General features: G+C 36.3%; 1 protein-coding gene across 6 annotated transcripts in view; it reads left to right on the top strand.

Annotated features, from left to right (window-relative positions):
- Positions 1–14123, top strand: part of LOC148778313 (RUN domain-containing protein 3B-like) — a 144695-nt gene that overhangs the window by 35549 nt on the left and 95023 nt on the right. The window lies entirely within an intron of this gene.

Here is a 14123-nt window from a genome sequence, read left to right as displayed (position 1 = left end):
CTTAGGGGATCTTCCCAACCCAGTGATCGAACCTGGGACTCTGGCTTGGCAGACAGATTTTTTACCACTGAGCCACCTGGGAAGTAGAATGGAGTAGAGTCCAGAAATAAGAGGCACTCAGATATGCTTGATGAAAAGGCATTTCACTGGTGAATTGATCATCTTTTCCAAAAAATGGTGCTAGAACAATGGGCTTCAGATCAGTTCAGTCACTCAGTTGTGTCTGATTCTTTGCCACCCCATGGACTGCAGCACACCAGGCTTCCCTGTCCATCACCAACTCCCAGAGCTTGCTCAAACACATGTCCATTGAGTCGGTGATGCCATCTCATCCTCTATCATCCTCTTCTCCTCCCGCCTTCAATCTTTCCCAGCATCAGGGTCTTTTCAGATGACTCAGTTCTTCGCATCAGGGGGCCAAACTATTGGAGTTTCAGCTTTAGCTTCAGTTCTGCCAAGGAATATTCAGGACTGATTTCCTTTAGGATTGACAGGTTTGATCTGCTTGCAGTCCAAGGGACTCTCACGAGTCTTCTCCAACACTACAGTTCAAAAGCATCAATTCTTCGGTACTCAGCTTTCTTTATGGTCCAACTCTCACATCCATACATGACTACTGGAAAAACCATAGCTCTGACTAGATGGACCTTTGTTGGCAAAGTATTGTCTCTGCTTTTTAATATGATGTCTAGGTTGTTCATAGCTTTTCTTTCAAGGAACAAACGTCTTTTAATTTCACGGCTGCAGTCACCATCTGCAGTGATTTTGGAGCCCCCAAAAATAAAGTCTGTCACTGTTTCCATCGTTACCCCATCTGTTTGCTGTGAAGTGATGGGACCGGATGCCATGATCTTCGTATTTTGAATGTTGAGTTTTAAGCCAACTTTTCCACTCTCCTGTTTCACTTTCATCAAGAGGCTTCGCTTTCTGCCATAAGGGTGGTAGTATCTGCATATCTGAGGTTGTTGATATTTCTCCCAGCAATCTTGATCCCAGCTTGTGCTTCATCCAGCCTGGCATTTAGCATGATTTTCTCTGCATATAAATTAAATAAGCAGGGTGATAATATACAGCCTTGATGTACTTTCCCGATTTGGAACCAGTCTGTTGTTCCATGTCCAGTTCTAAGTATTGCTTCTTGACCTGCATACAGATTTCTCAGGAGGCAGGTCAGGTGGTCTGGTATTCCCATCTCTTTCAGAATTTTCCACAGTTTGTTGTTATCCACACAGTCAAAGGCTTTGGCATAGTCAATAAAGCAGCAATAGATGTTTTTCTGGAACTCTCTTGCTTTTTATGTGATCCAGCGGATGTTAGCAATTTGATCTCTGGTTCCTCTGCCTTTTCTAAAACCAGCTTTAACATCTGAAAATTCATGGTTCACATACTGTTGAAGCCTGGCTTGGAGAATTTTGAGCATGACTTTACTAGCATGAGAGATGAGTGCAATTGTTCTGTAGTTTGAGCATTCTTTGGCATTGCCTTTCTTTGGGATTGGAATGAAAACTGACCTTTTCCATCCAGTCCTGTGGCCACTGCTGAGTTTTCCAAATTTGCTGACATATTGAGTGCACACTTTCACAGCATCATCTTTCAAGATTTGAAATAGCTCAACTGGAATTCCATCACCTCCACTAGCTTTGTTCGTAGTGATGCTTTCTAAGGCTCACTTGACTTTGCATTCCAGGATGTCTGGCTCTAGGTGAGTGATCACACCATCGTGGTTATCTGGGTCATGAAGATCTTTTTTGTATAGTTCTTCTGTGTATTCTTGCCACCTCTTCTAAATATCTTCTGCTTCTGTTAGGCCCATACCATTTCTGTCCTTTATTGTGCCCATCTTTGCATTAAGTGTTCCCTTGGTATCTCTGATTTTCTTGAAGAAATCTCTAGTCTTTCTCATTCTATTGTTTTCCTCTATTTCTTTGCACTGATTGCTGAGGAAGGCTTTCTTATCTCTCCTTGCTATTCTTTGGAACTCTGCATTCAGATGCTTATATCTTTCCTTTTCTCCTTTGCCTTTCACTTCTGTTCTTTTCTCAGCTATTTGTAAGGCCTCCTCAGGCAACCATTTTGCCTTTTTGCATTTCTTTTTCTTGGAGGTGGTCGTGATCCCTGTCTCCTGTACAGTGTCACAAAAGTCTATCCATAGTTCTATATGCAAAAAATGAACTTTGAGTTCTATCTCACACCACATACAAGAATTAATTAAAAATGGATCATAGATTAAATGTAAAAACATAAAAACTGTAAAAATATAAAACATCTTTATTATGTTTAATTAGGCAAACATTTTAGGTAAAACAAAAGAAGTGTAATCCATGAAGCAAAAAATAATGACGTGTCGACCTCAGCAAAATTACTAACTTTTGTCCTCCAAAAGACATTGTTAAGAGAATAACACAAGCCATAGGCTGGGAGAAAATAGTTGCTAACCACATGTTTGACACAGGGCTTGTATCCAAAATATGCTAAGGACTATGAAAATATAATAATTTGAAAACATCTAACCCAATTTAATAACCAGCAAAAGATTTGAACAGACCCTTCACCAATGAAAATACGCAAAAGGCATGTAAGACACATGGAAACATGTTCAGTGTCATTAGTTCTTCGGAGTGCAACTAAAACCACAGGCACTGCTGGACTCGATACCCATTTCTAGCAGGGACTTGGGGAGTTTGAAATATTGATGTGTTACCGGTGGGAATGTGAAATGGTTTCCCAGAAGCTAATTTCTTTACTCAAGAGAAATGGTAACTTATCTTTACACAAAGATCTGTTTATAACAGCCGTATTCTTAATCACTAAAAACTAGAAACAGCCCAAACGTCCTTCATGTGATGACTAGATAAACCAACGCAGTCCATACAAACTGAGAAAAAAGGGAGAAAACATCTTCTCTGTACACAACAACCTTTATGAATCTCAGATGTATTATGCTAAGTGAGAGAAGTGATACTCTAAAGGTCACATACTGTATGCTTCCATTTGTATGACATTCTAGAAAAGACCAGACTGTCATGTCAGAGAAGAAGTTTAGTGGTTGTCAGGGGTTAGTGATTAGAGATGTTGATGTTCATACTGTCAGCATGAAGGAGGTTTTTTTGGTCATAGAGCTGTTATGGATCTTGTGATCATGGTTACATGATTGCTTGCATTTAAAAAATTCACAGAACTAGGCTTGCCAGGTGGTGCTAGTGGTAAAGAATCCACCTGCCAATGCAGGAGATGCAAGAATTGCAGGTTTATCCTGGAGTAGGAAATGGCACCCCACCCCAGGATTCTTGCCTGGAAAATTCCATGGGCAAAGGAACCTGGCAGGCCGCAGTCCATGAGGTCACAAGCAGTCGTACACAAGTGAGAGACTGAGCACTCTGAATACCAACAGCAAACGTATTGTACATTAAAATATATGTTTATAACTTCCTCAAGCTCTGTCAGTTCCCATTAAAACATTTTAAAATGGCAAATCCCACTCTTTCATTGTAATACTTAAAATTACCACTCCTTGATTCTTGGTTACCTTAGGACGCTGAGTAAGTTTCCTAACATAGTAGAAAGAAACCCCAAGGAAGATAGCCATCACCCCTTCACATTTTTCTTGGCTAAATATAACTCTTTATTTTTCCTCTGCTTTGGCAACAAGTCATAGTGTGAGTTCCCTATACTTTTCCTGGAGCACATGCTTTAAACTTGACATTGCACATATGCCTTCCTCTTTTTTCTCCTAATCTTCACACGCACACCCTATTCATACCATTCATTCTCTTATTTAACAATCCATCTAGATCCTCTGCTCCTGTATGGGATACAAAGATTAATAAGGCATGCTTTCACATGAAATAATGTTGGAGGGCAAAGGGAAGGTACATTAACAATGATGTAGATTAGTGTCGTTGAGTCATAGTAGAATTATTAACGAGCGTGATGTAGCACAAAAGGGTGAATAATCCTTTCTGCCTTATTGGGTTAGACAGGGGTCCACACAAGAAAGACATAAAAGCGCCTTAAAAAATTTTTAATTTCATTTTTAAAATGTCATCTGTGACTTTGACTCTAGTAGTGTTTTGTAGACCGGACAGTTAAAGAATAATACGAAATTTAGCAGTAAAGTGGTCAGAAACAATCTTGAAAAAACATCTTGAAAACTTCAACGAGGTGACATGGAGATGGGATATAGTGGTGAATTTTGTAAAGGTTATATGAAAAATGGCTGATTAAAATGAAAAAGCTCTGAGTATCATAGAGGACTGCTGCTGCTGCTGCTAAAGCCTATCACTTAGTAATATACTACTAATTAAAAAAGGAACAAATATAATGAGATACTATTGTTATATCAAATGGCCACATATAATAAGATACTATTGATGTATCAAATTTCCTATGAATTAATCTGCTAATTAAACTTCCTAACATTGGGCTTGCTGACTCACTTTGAGTTTAGATTTTGCCTCAGTTCTCAACATTGTTCCCTAGTCACACTATGCGCAGAGAATCCTCTTTCTGTTTTTAAATTGCTGTGCTCTAGCCTTATTGGTCCCCTTTTTCTTGAGTACCCAGACACTGCTATCATAGAACACCATTGCTCATCTCCATCTGAATGGTTCACTCCCCATCTGTTTCAAAACTGTTCACTGAAGCATAAACCCTTCCAACATATTTTAAATTAGAACTCACCTCACCTCCTTTCACCTGAAGCTTTCCTGACCTCTTTTCCCTGTCCTGCTTATTTTTTTAAGTCTTAACTTCTGACATATGTGATTTACTCATTATGATTATTGTTTATTGTCTTCCCTTACCTCTGCTAAAGTATAAGCTTCGTTAGGCTACAGATCTTTGTTTCGTTCATTGACGTCGCCTTGATTTCTGGAACAGTGCTTGGGATATGGTAGGCACATAGTGAATATTTGTTGGAAAACAGAACTCTTGAGAAATTTCCACTTCTTGATCCCCTGAGTACTATTCTCTGGGCTGGTTTTTTGTGGGGTTTTTTTTGTTTGTTTGTTTTCTCTGATAGCATCTGGATTCAGACTCTTAAGGTAGAATGTCTGTGACTTGACATTTTCGAATTTCTGCAATTTAGTTGAACTGTTATGATACCTAAGCATTGTTCAGGAACACTGGCTTGAACCTCAAAGTTCTTCCTGACTTAAATAATAAATAGTTACCTCCCCATGAGGCCACCTTTTGAAGTGTGGTATAAACAGTGTTAGAAACAATGGTAAAGATAAACCTCTCCATTTGGCTCTTGAATTTTCTTTGTTCATTTTTGAATGTTTTCCAACTTTTGATTCTTAGTTCACACATAGAATGAGACTTGAATTGTTTTTGCAGTAACATTTGAACACAAGTCAACCAATAAAACTCACCTACTCAGGCCAAAAAAACATGACACAATAGAAAAGAAAGTGGCTCTGAAGGTTGCCAAAGTTTGGCTTTCAGACAATGGACAAGGCCACTCTGTTCTTGGAATGTACTTCCATTATATACTTGGAAATGTAGGAAACCTTCAGCAGATATTGTATCTCAGAAAATCATCATATTCAAACGTTCTTGAAACATCCAGGGTTATATGTAGATGGTTATTTTCTTTCAAAATCTTTAATTGTATGTTTTAGTTGCTAAGTCGTATCCTGCTCTTGCAACTCCATGGACTGTAGCCTGCCAGGCTCCTCTGTCCAAGGGATTTCCCAGGCAAGACTCGAGTGGGTTGCCATTTCCTTCTCCAGGGGCTCTTCCTGACCCAGGGTTTGAACCTGCATTGACAGGCAGATGCTTTACCACTGAGCCATGGGGGGAAGCCCCTTAAATTGTATAGGAAATAAAATTAACCTCTATGTAGGATAGTCAATTTAAAGTTCAAGTAGTAAATAAGCAGCTATGTAGATTCTAAAAACAGAGAACTTCAATTTGTAAGTATGGTTTAAAAAAACGCAACTGGAAACATTGAAGTATCACTCAAGTTTCCTATTCTTCATATATCTTTTTTTGATTAAAATCATATTCCTATACTTTTATGTATTCTTAAGCTTATAGCCCTTATCATTTGCTGTTTTTCTGATACCTTTTGAAAAACCTCTTTCTTCATTTTAAGATTTTATCCCATAAAGGCCATGTGGACTATTTGACTTGTTTATATTCTTGTTAATGTTCTACTATGTTTTTAGAAAAAGGAAAGAAAGGAAGAAAATGATACAGCTCTAGCACGATTCCTTAATTTAACCCCTTTCTGTTCATGTATGCTTTCGTCTTCTTGGACTGTCAGTTGTTCTCTGCCTTCCCTTTTACTCCTACTCCATGTAAAAATGTTGAGGGGTTCACATATAAAACCATAGAAGTATTAATAAAACCTCCCAGAAATCCCAGATATAATTGCAGCTAGCAACTTTCTGTGTATCTATCACATCTGACTATGTATACATAGACAAGATGTGTATTTTCTTTGTTATGACCTGTGTTTTGCCGTTATTCATATGATATTTTTCCACTTCAGTTTGTTTTATTAGCTTTTTAGGACTTGAGATTAAATTCATATAACATAAAGTTCACTATTTTAACCATTATAAAGTGTACAGTATACTGGATTTTAGTATATGCCCAGTGTTGTGTGACTATCTCTGCTGTTAGTTCTAGGACATTTTCATTATATTATAAAAGAACCTCTGTATCCGCTGAACAGTCACTTCCTTTTCTCTCCCCACCCCCCACCCCATTTCCTAGAAACCACTAATATAATTTTGGTCCTTATGGATTTACTTCTGAACATTTCATGTAAATGAAGTCATAAAATATGTGGCTTTTATGTTTGGCTTCTTTAATTTAGCATGTTTTCAAGGCTAATCCTTCATGTACAGGTACCAGAACTTCATTCCTTTTAATGGCTGAGTAATGTTCCATTATATAGATACACCACATTTTGTGTATTCATTAATCATTTAATGGACATTTAGATTGTTTCCATTTTTTCTACAACAACAGTACTATTATAATAGTACTATTATGAAAAGTCATGTACAGGTTTTTGAGCATCTATCTTCTATTCTCCTGTTTATATTTCCATTTCATTTTAAACAAATATATGATATTCAGTTGTATAAATGAACCATAATTAATGTCATATTTACTTATCAAAATTTTTTACCAAATTTCTCATTCATAAACATGCTGTCATATATCACTGGAAAAAAATTTTCACAGTTTTCTATTTCTTTAAAATTGTTTTCTATTAATGATAGTAGCTAATGGATTCTTAGAATTGTAATTACTGAAATTAAAGGGTATGCACATTATGATAAATATGTACTATGGTATGTTTAATGTATGTTGCTATATTATCTATCAACTCTATCAGGTTGTACCAACAATAGTATATATGGTTATTTTCTCATATGCTCATTATACTATTAGTTCAGTTCAGTTCAGTCGCTCAGTCGTGTCCGACTCTTTGCAACCCCATGAATCACAGTACGCCAGGCCTCCCTGGAGTCCATCACCAACTCCCGGAGTTCACTCAAACTTATGTCCATCGAGTCGGTGATGCCATCCAGCCATCTTATTCTCTGTCGTCCCCTTCTCCTCCTGCCCCCAATCCCTCCTAGCATCAGAGTCTTTTCCAGTGAGTCAACTCGTCACATGAGGTGGCCAAAGTATTGGAGTTTCACCTTTAGCATCAGTCCTTTCAATGAACACCCAGGATTGATCTCCTTTAGAGTAGAATTGTTGGATATCCTTGCAGTCCAAGGGACTCTCAAGAGTCTTCTCCAGCACCACAGTTCAAAAGCATCAATTCTTCGGCAATCAGCTTTCTTCACAATCCAACTCTCACATCCATACATGACCACGGGAAAAATCATAGCCTTGACTAGACGGACCTTGGTTGGCAAAGTAATGTCTCTGCTTTTTAATATACTATCTAGGTTGGTCATAACTTTCCTTCCAAGGAGTAAGCGTCTTTTAATTTCAAATTTATAATTCTTTAAAATTGTTTTCTATTAATGATAGTAGCTAATGGATTCTTAGAATTGTAATTACTGAAATTAAAGGGTATGCACATTATGATAAATATGTACTATGTTATGTTTAATGTATGTTGCTATATTATCTATCAACTCTCTCAGGTTGTACCAACCATAGTATATATAGTTATTTTCTCACATGCTCATTATACTGCTATTATATTACTATTTTTAGTTTGGTAATGGGAGAATATTTTTGGTCTTCTATTAATATGAAATATATACAACATTTTGTTATTTTAAATTGTTTTTATTTACAAATGGGATTGAATGTATGTTCATGTTTATTCATCTCTTTTCCTAACTTCCAGATTATGACTTTGTTTATTTGTTTTGTGGAATGAATTTTTTAAATCAGTCTAGAATAAAAAAGAATTAATTATGTACATTATGTGGAACTCATTCTTTTATAGCCCATTTTGATCAGTGACTTTTTTCTCCCTTGAGATTAGTCTTCTTACATAATTATTATTGGTAGTTTATTATTTTATTCTTATGTTTCACTTGAAAGTTTATTTCTGTTTTGAAACACCTGAAATATTTTTCTTGTCTTAGTTTCACGTTGCATATGGTTTTGAATGTTTAAAATTCTGAAACACACAATGGCCACATACTTGGTAATTTGCTCCTGTTTGAAGCTATGTGATTGTCATACTACTCTTAATTAGTGTTATTTGTTGTAGGCGTTTTTAGGTGAAGAGCAAGAAAGATATCTCAAGTTTTTATATTTATTTGGAGATAGGAACAAAACCAAACCATAATTTTCAAGGAATTTTTAGCCTTCACATTTAAGTATTTTCTTATTTACAGATTGAGAGTTTTATTAATGGTTTTAAACCTGGTTACCCCTGGAGAGTTTTTCAAGTTTATTTTTTTGTGAACTTCCCTTCAAAAGTCCTTCAAATTAAAGAATTACAGTTTAGAGTTGGGTTCTGAGAAGGGAGTAATACACGGAAGAAAAGACTTATTAAATAATAGCTAATATTGATAGAATTGCTAGGATATTTTTTGTGTTTTTTTTTTTTTAATATAGGATAGAGTTAAAAAAGTTTGTGATTCTATTAGGTAATCCATTTCTTGGAGTTAGCAGGAAATGATGGTTTCTGATGGTAATTCATATTTGTGTTTGTCTGTCCATGTCTGTAGCCCTTTGAGTCTCTGCCAGAAAAATAATAGGACATTCCCAGTTTGATCTTATGATTTTTGCAAATTAGCATAGAGCTACTTACAGTACTTGTAATTATCAAATCATATTTTATTTTATTTTCAGTAATGGAAAGTTTTTCCTTGGTAAAATTTTTGTTACGTAACTTCAACAGAAATGTAGATTACTTAATGCTCAAATATTGTTCATTTATTTATTTATTTTTTTTGTTCATTTAAAGGAAGTAAATATTTCTCATATTATAGAACAGGGAAAATATTGCACAATTTAATGGACTTTCATTCATTTTTGGAGAGCATCATAATTTCAGTTCCTATATTTTTCTGATTTTCTAATTTCCATGAGTTGTTCATGCATATGATCTAATATTTTTATTTGGTTAAAATTCTTCCTATATTATTTTTCTTTAAAGTCACTATGACTTATCAAATGTAAAGTATTTGCATGATTTTGGTTCAATAATTTAAAAAATTATTGAACCAAATAACCAAATACTGTTTCTAATGTACCTACATTTACCTGTAAATGGCATTTTTTTCTTTTTTTTTAAATTTATTTTAATTGGAGGCTAATTACTTTACAATACTGTATTGGTTTTGCCATACAATGACATGGATCTGCCCCGGGTGTACATGTGTTCTCCATCTTGAACCCCCCTCCCATCTCCCTCCTCATCCCATCCCTCTGGGTCATCCCAGTGCAACAGCCCCGAGCATCCTGTATCATGCATCGAACTTGGACTGGTGATTTGTTTCACATATGATAATATACATGTTTCAATGCCATTCTCCGAAATCATCTCACCCTCGCCCTCTCCCACAGAGTCCAAAAGACTATTCTATACATCTGTGTCTCTTTTGCTGTCTCGTATACAGGGTTATCGTTATCATCTTTCTAAATTCCATATATGTGCATTAGTATACTGTATTGGTATTTTTCTTTCTAGCTTACTTCACTCTGTATAATAGGCTCCAGTTTCATCCACCTTACTAGAATTGATTCAAATGCATTATTTTTAATAGCTGAGTAATACTCCATTGTGTATATGTACCACAGCTTTCTTATCCATTCATCTGCAGATGGACATTAGGTTGCTTCCATGTCCTGGCTATTATAAACAGTGCTGCGATGAACATTGGAGTACATGTGTCTCTTTCAATTCTGGTTTCCTCGGTGTGTATGCCCAGGAGTGCGATTGTTGGATCATATGGCAGTTCTATTTCCAGTTTTTTAAGGAATCTCCACACTGTTCTCCATAGTGGCTGTACTAGTTTGCATTCCCACCAACAGTGTCAGAGGGTTCCCTTTTCTCCACACCCTCTCCAGCATTTATTGCATGTAGACTTTTGGATCCAGTCATTCTGACTGGCGTGAAATGGTACCTCATTGTGGTTTTGATTTGCATTTCTCTGATTATGAGTGATGTTGAGCATCTTTTCATGTGTTTGTTAGGCATCTGTATGTCTTCTTCGGAGAAATGTCTGTTTAGTTCTTTGGTGTAAATGGCATTTTAAAGCAAACTTTTAAAAAGTTTAAGATAAGGTATATATAATATTTTGATTTTAGAAGCTACTAAAAAGTGGAAAATGGCTACATAGAAAAGACACTGTTTCATCGTCAGCTGAATTACAGTGCATATTGGCAGTTGTAAATATTGCTTCACTGAGTAGTTTTTCTCTTATGTACAAATACGTGGTTAAAAACTCAAAATTTCAAGCAATACAAACTTGAACATTATTAGTATTAATGACAGAATAGAGTATATTCTATCTGGTATTCCCAGTTTAAAAAGAAAACTTGTGAAAATTCTGACTTACTATCTGATCATTGATTATCAGTCTTGTTATTTGCCTTATAAATGGCAATCAATTTACAAATCTATCTAGGGATCTTTTCAGGAATCCCATCTTTGATTACATAAAAGTAAAATCATCTACTTGTAGCCTTATTAGAAAAGTATACATGCACAAAGAGAAAATAAGACTAAATACAGCAGAGGCAAAAGGTTCACTTTTTACATAGTTGTTAGCATTTATCAGACTTTATTAATCATGATAATGTAGCTCAGTCATCAAAGGAATCAAAATAAACAGAAAGGTAAGGGCTAACATGAAAAAAGTGAAGAATAAATGTATTTATGGATTAGTATATTCAGTCTTATCACCAAGGCTGATTTATTTGTTTAAAGCAGTAGTCTTTTCTGTATGGTGGCCATTTTCCACGTTAATATAAAGATTATAAAGTTGATTTATTTAGTTATTTGTTTTTGAAAATCATCTACTTTCCAAGTCAGAAAGTACTATATCTTCAGTATGATTAAGCATTCTTTTATTGCGTGTCCATTTCTGAGTAGATTCTTCTTTTGGATAAAAGTTTAGAAACTAGCACCTAGCATCACCATATATTATATAATTATAATCGTCCATTTGAATGACTTTTGTTCTTGAACAAAACATGTTGGGTTTGTTTGGTTTAAATATTTGGTCTTGTCTCATCTGTCCTAACATCATATATTTAATGTTAAATATATAACATTATATATATGTAATAGATTTGAATATATAATATTACATATTAATTACATATGAAATGTGTAACATAAATTACATGTGAAATATGTAAATAAATTTTAAGTACTTTCATATTAATATACCTATATTCTAAGGAGATCAATCCTGGGTGTTCACTGGAAGGACTGATGCTAAAGCTGAAACTGCAATACTTTGGCCACCTCATGTGATGAGTTGACTCACTGGAAAAGACTCTGATGCTGGGAAAGGTTGGGAGCGGGAGGAGAAGGGGACGACAGAGAATAAGATGGCTGGATGGCATCACCGACTCTGTGGACATGAGTTTGAATGAACTCCGGGAGTTGGTGATGGACAGGGAGGCCTGGCATGCTGTGATTCATGGGGTCGCGGAGAGTCGGACATGACTGAGCGACTGAACTGACTGACTGATTCTTGTTCAGGTATATTGTGTATGTATTATGTCTTTTATATATTATAAATAATTTAAACAAAATATATAAATATTGTATACTTTAAAAAAAAAGTTTTAATTTCAGTTGAAAATGAGAATGTTTCCTACTAACAAGCCACTCCTTGAGCCACTTTGAAATAATGTAAGCTTTGCCATTCATATATGTATACATTTTTTGGCAACATGTAAGCTAAGGATTTAAATTATATATGAAAAATATTTACCCCATTCACACTCTGTGTGTACTGCGCCATTATTTTCCCATTTGTGAGACTGTAGTAAGAACTCAGTGGCACCCCACTCCAGTACTCTTGCCTGGAAAATCCCATGGACGGAGGAGCCTGGTAGGCTGCAGTCCATGGGGTCGCGAAGAGTCGGACACGACTGAGCGACTTCACTTTCACTTTTCTCTTTCATGCATTGGAGAAGGAAATGGCAACCCACTCCAGTGTTCTTGCCTAGAGAATCCCAGGGACAGGGGAGCCTGGTGGGCTTCCATCTGTGGGGTCTCACAGTGTCGGACACGACTGAAGCGACTTAGCAGCAGCAGCAGCAGTAAGAACTCATGTTCAACCAGGAACGCCAGTCGACTGATTCTCTCATCTTCAGATCTTGTCTGCAGCCGAAGGAGTAGATGAGCGTGAGGACACAGGGAGCAGAGATGTGCTGGGTCTAGGTGGGTGCTCTCTGGGCCTCACCTTTCCTTCTACAGAACGAGAGGGGTGCTGAACTGTGACTCCAGATAATTGGAATCTGGTGGATTGTCGTTTGGTCTGGACACTTCTGGTTGCTTATAACTGACCTCAAGTGAGATATTATATTATGATCAAAGCAATTAATGCCTACAAATAAGTGGAAATGTTTTAGTTGTTAAAATTTTCAGATGGTGTTCCACAGCCAGAATCAAACTATTACGCATAACCAGATCATAAAGGCTAACATGTTAACATCTGAAAAAACCCGAAAGTATAAATTGAGCTTCATAAAGATTCAGTAGTTGTTTCCCATTTTGTACCAGGGATTGATTAAACCATGACATTAATCTGAACATGATGAACCTTACTCGAGACTTTTTTTTAAGTAAAATTACTTTAAGCACAGTTTTCCTGAAAATCGTTTTTAGTTTGATAACTTTTTGATTATGTAAATGACTACAGATAAGATACACTACTTTCAAGGCAGAGCTAGTAAATGTGGTTTAAACATTAAAAATTGGTGTTCTTAACAATTTCAATGAAAACCATTCTGTTCTGATTTACATTTAATGCAGAGAGATTTTCATTTTGTTTGTTGTAGAAAGAGCATTCAATTTTAATATGGACTTCACTAGGGTACCTTTTGGTTATAGATCCTTCTGGATAGGTGTTTCCAAATTTAATATTTGTTTGCAATGATGCAAATCGATGTAGGAGGATAGAGCTGAATAGTGGAGACATAAATGTAGCCAAAGCGAAAAACAAGAGAAGGGAATGGCAAACCACTTCAGTATACTTGCCTTGAGAACCCCATGAACAGTATCAAAAGGCAAAATGATAGGATACTGAATGAGGAATTCCTCAGGTCGGTAGGTGCCCAGTATGCTACTGGAGATCAGTGGAGAAATAACTCCAGAAAGAATGAAGGGATGGAGCCAAAGCGAAACAAATACCCAGTTGTGGATGTGACTGGTGATAGAAGCAAGGTCCGATGCTGTAAAGAGCAATATTGCATAGGACCCTGGAATGTTAGGTCCATGAATCAAGGCAAATTGGAAGTGGTCAGACAGGAGATGGCAAGAGTGAACATCGACATTCTAGGAATCAGTGAACTAAAATTGAGAGGAATGGGTGAATTTAACTCAGGTGACCATTATATCTATTACTGTGGGCAGGAATCCCTTAGAAGAAATGGAGCAGCCATCATGGTCAACAAAAGAGTCCGAAATGCAGTACTTGGATGCAGTCCTAAAAACGACAGAA

The sequence above is a fragment of the Moschus berezovskii genome, chromosome 3, assembly GCF_049115385.1.
Source record: "Moschus berezovskii isolate FMDL1 chromosome 3, NW_MosBer_1.0, whole genome shotgun sequence".
Classification (NCBI taxonomy): domain Eukaryota; kingdom Metazoa; phylum Chordata; class Mammalia; order Artiodactyla; family Moschidae; genus Moschus; species Moschus berezovskii.
Note: the sequence above shows the minus strand (reverse complement) of the source record. Positions and strands in the feature narration are given on the sequence as shown.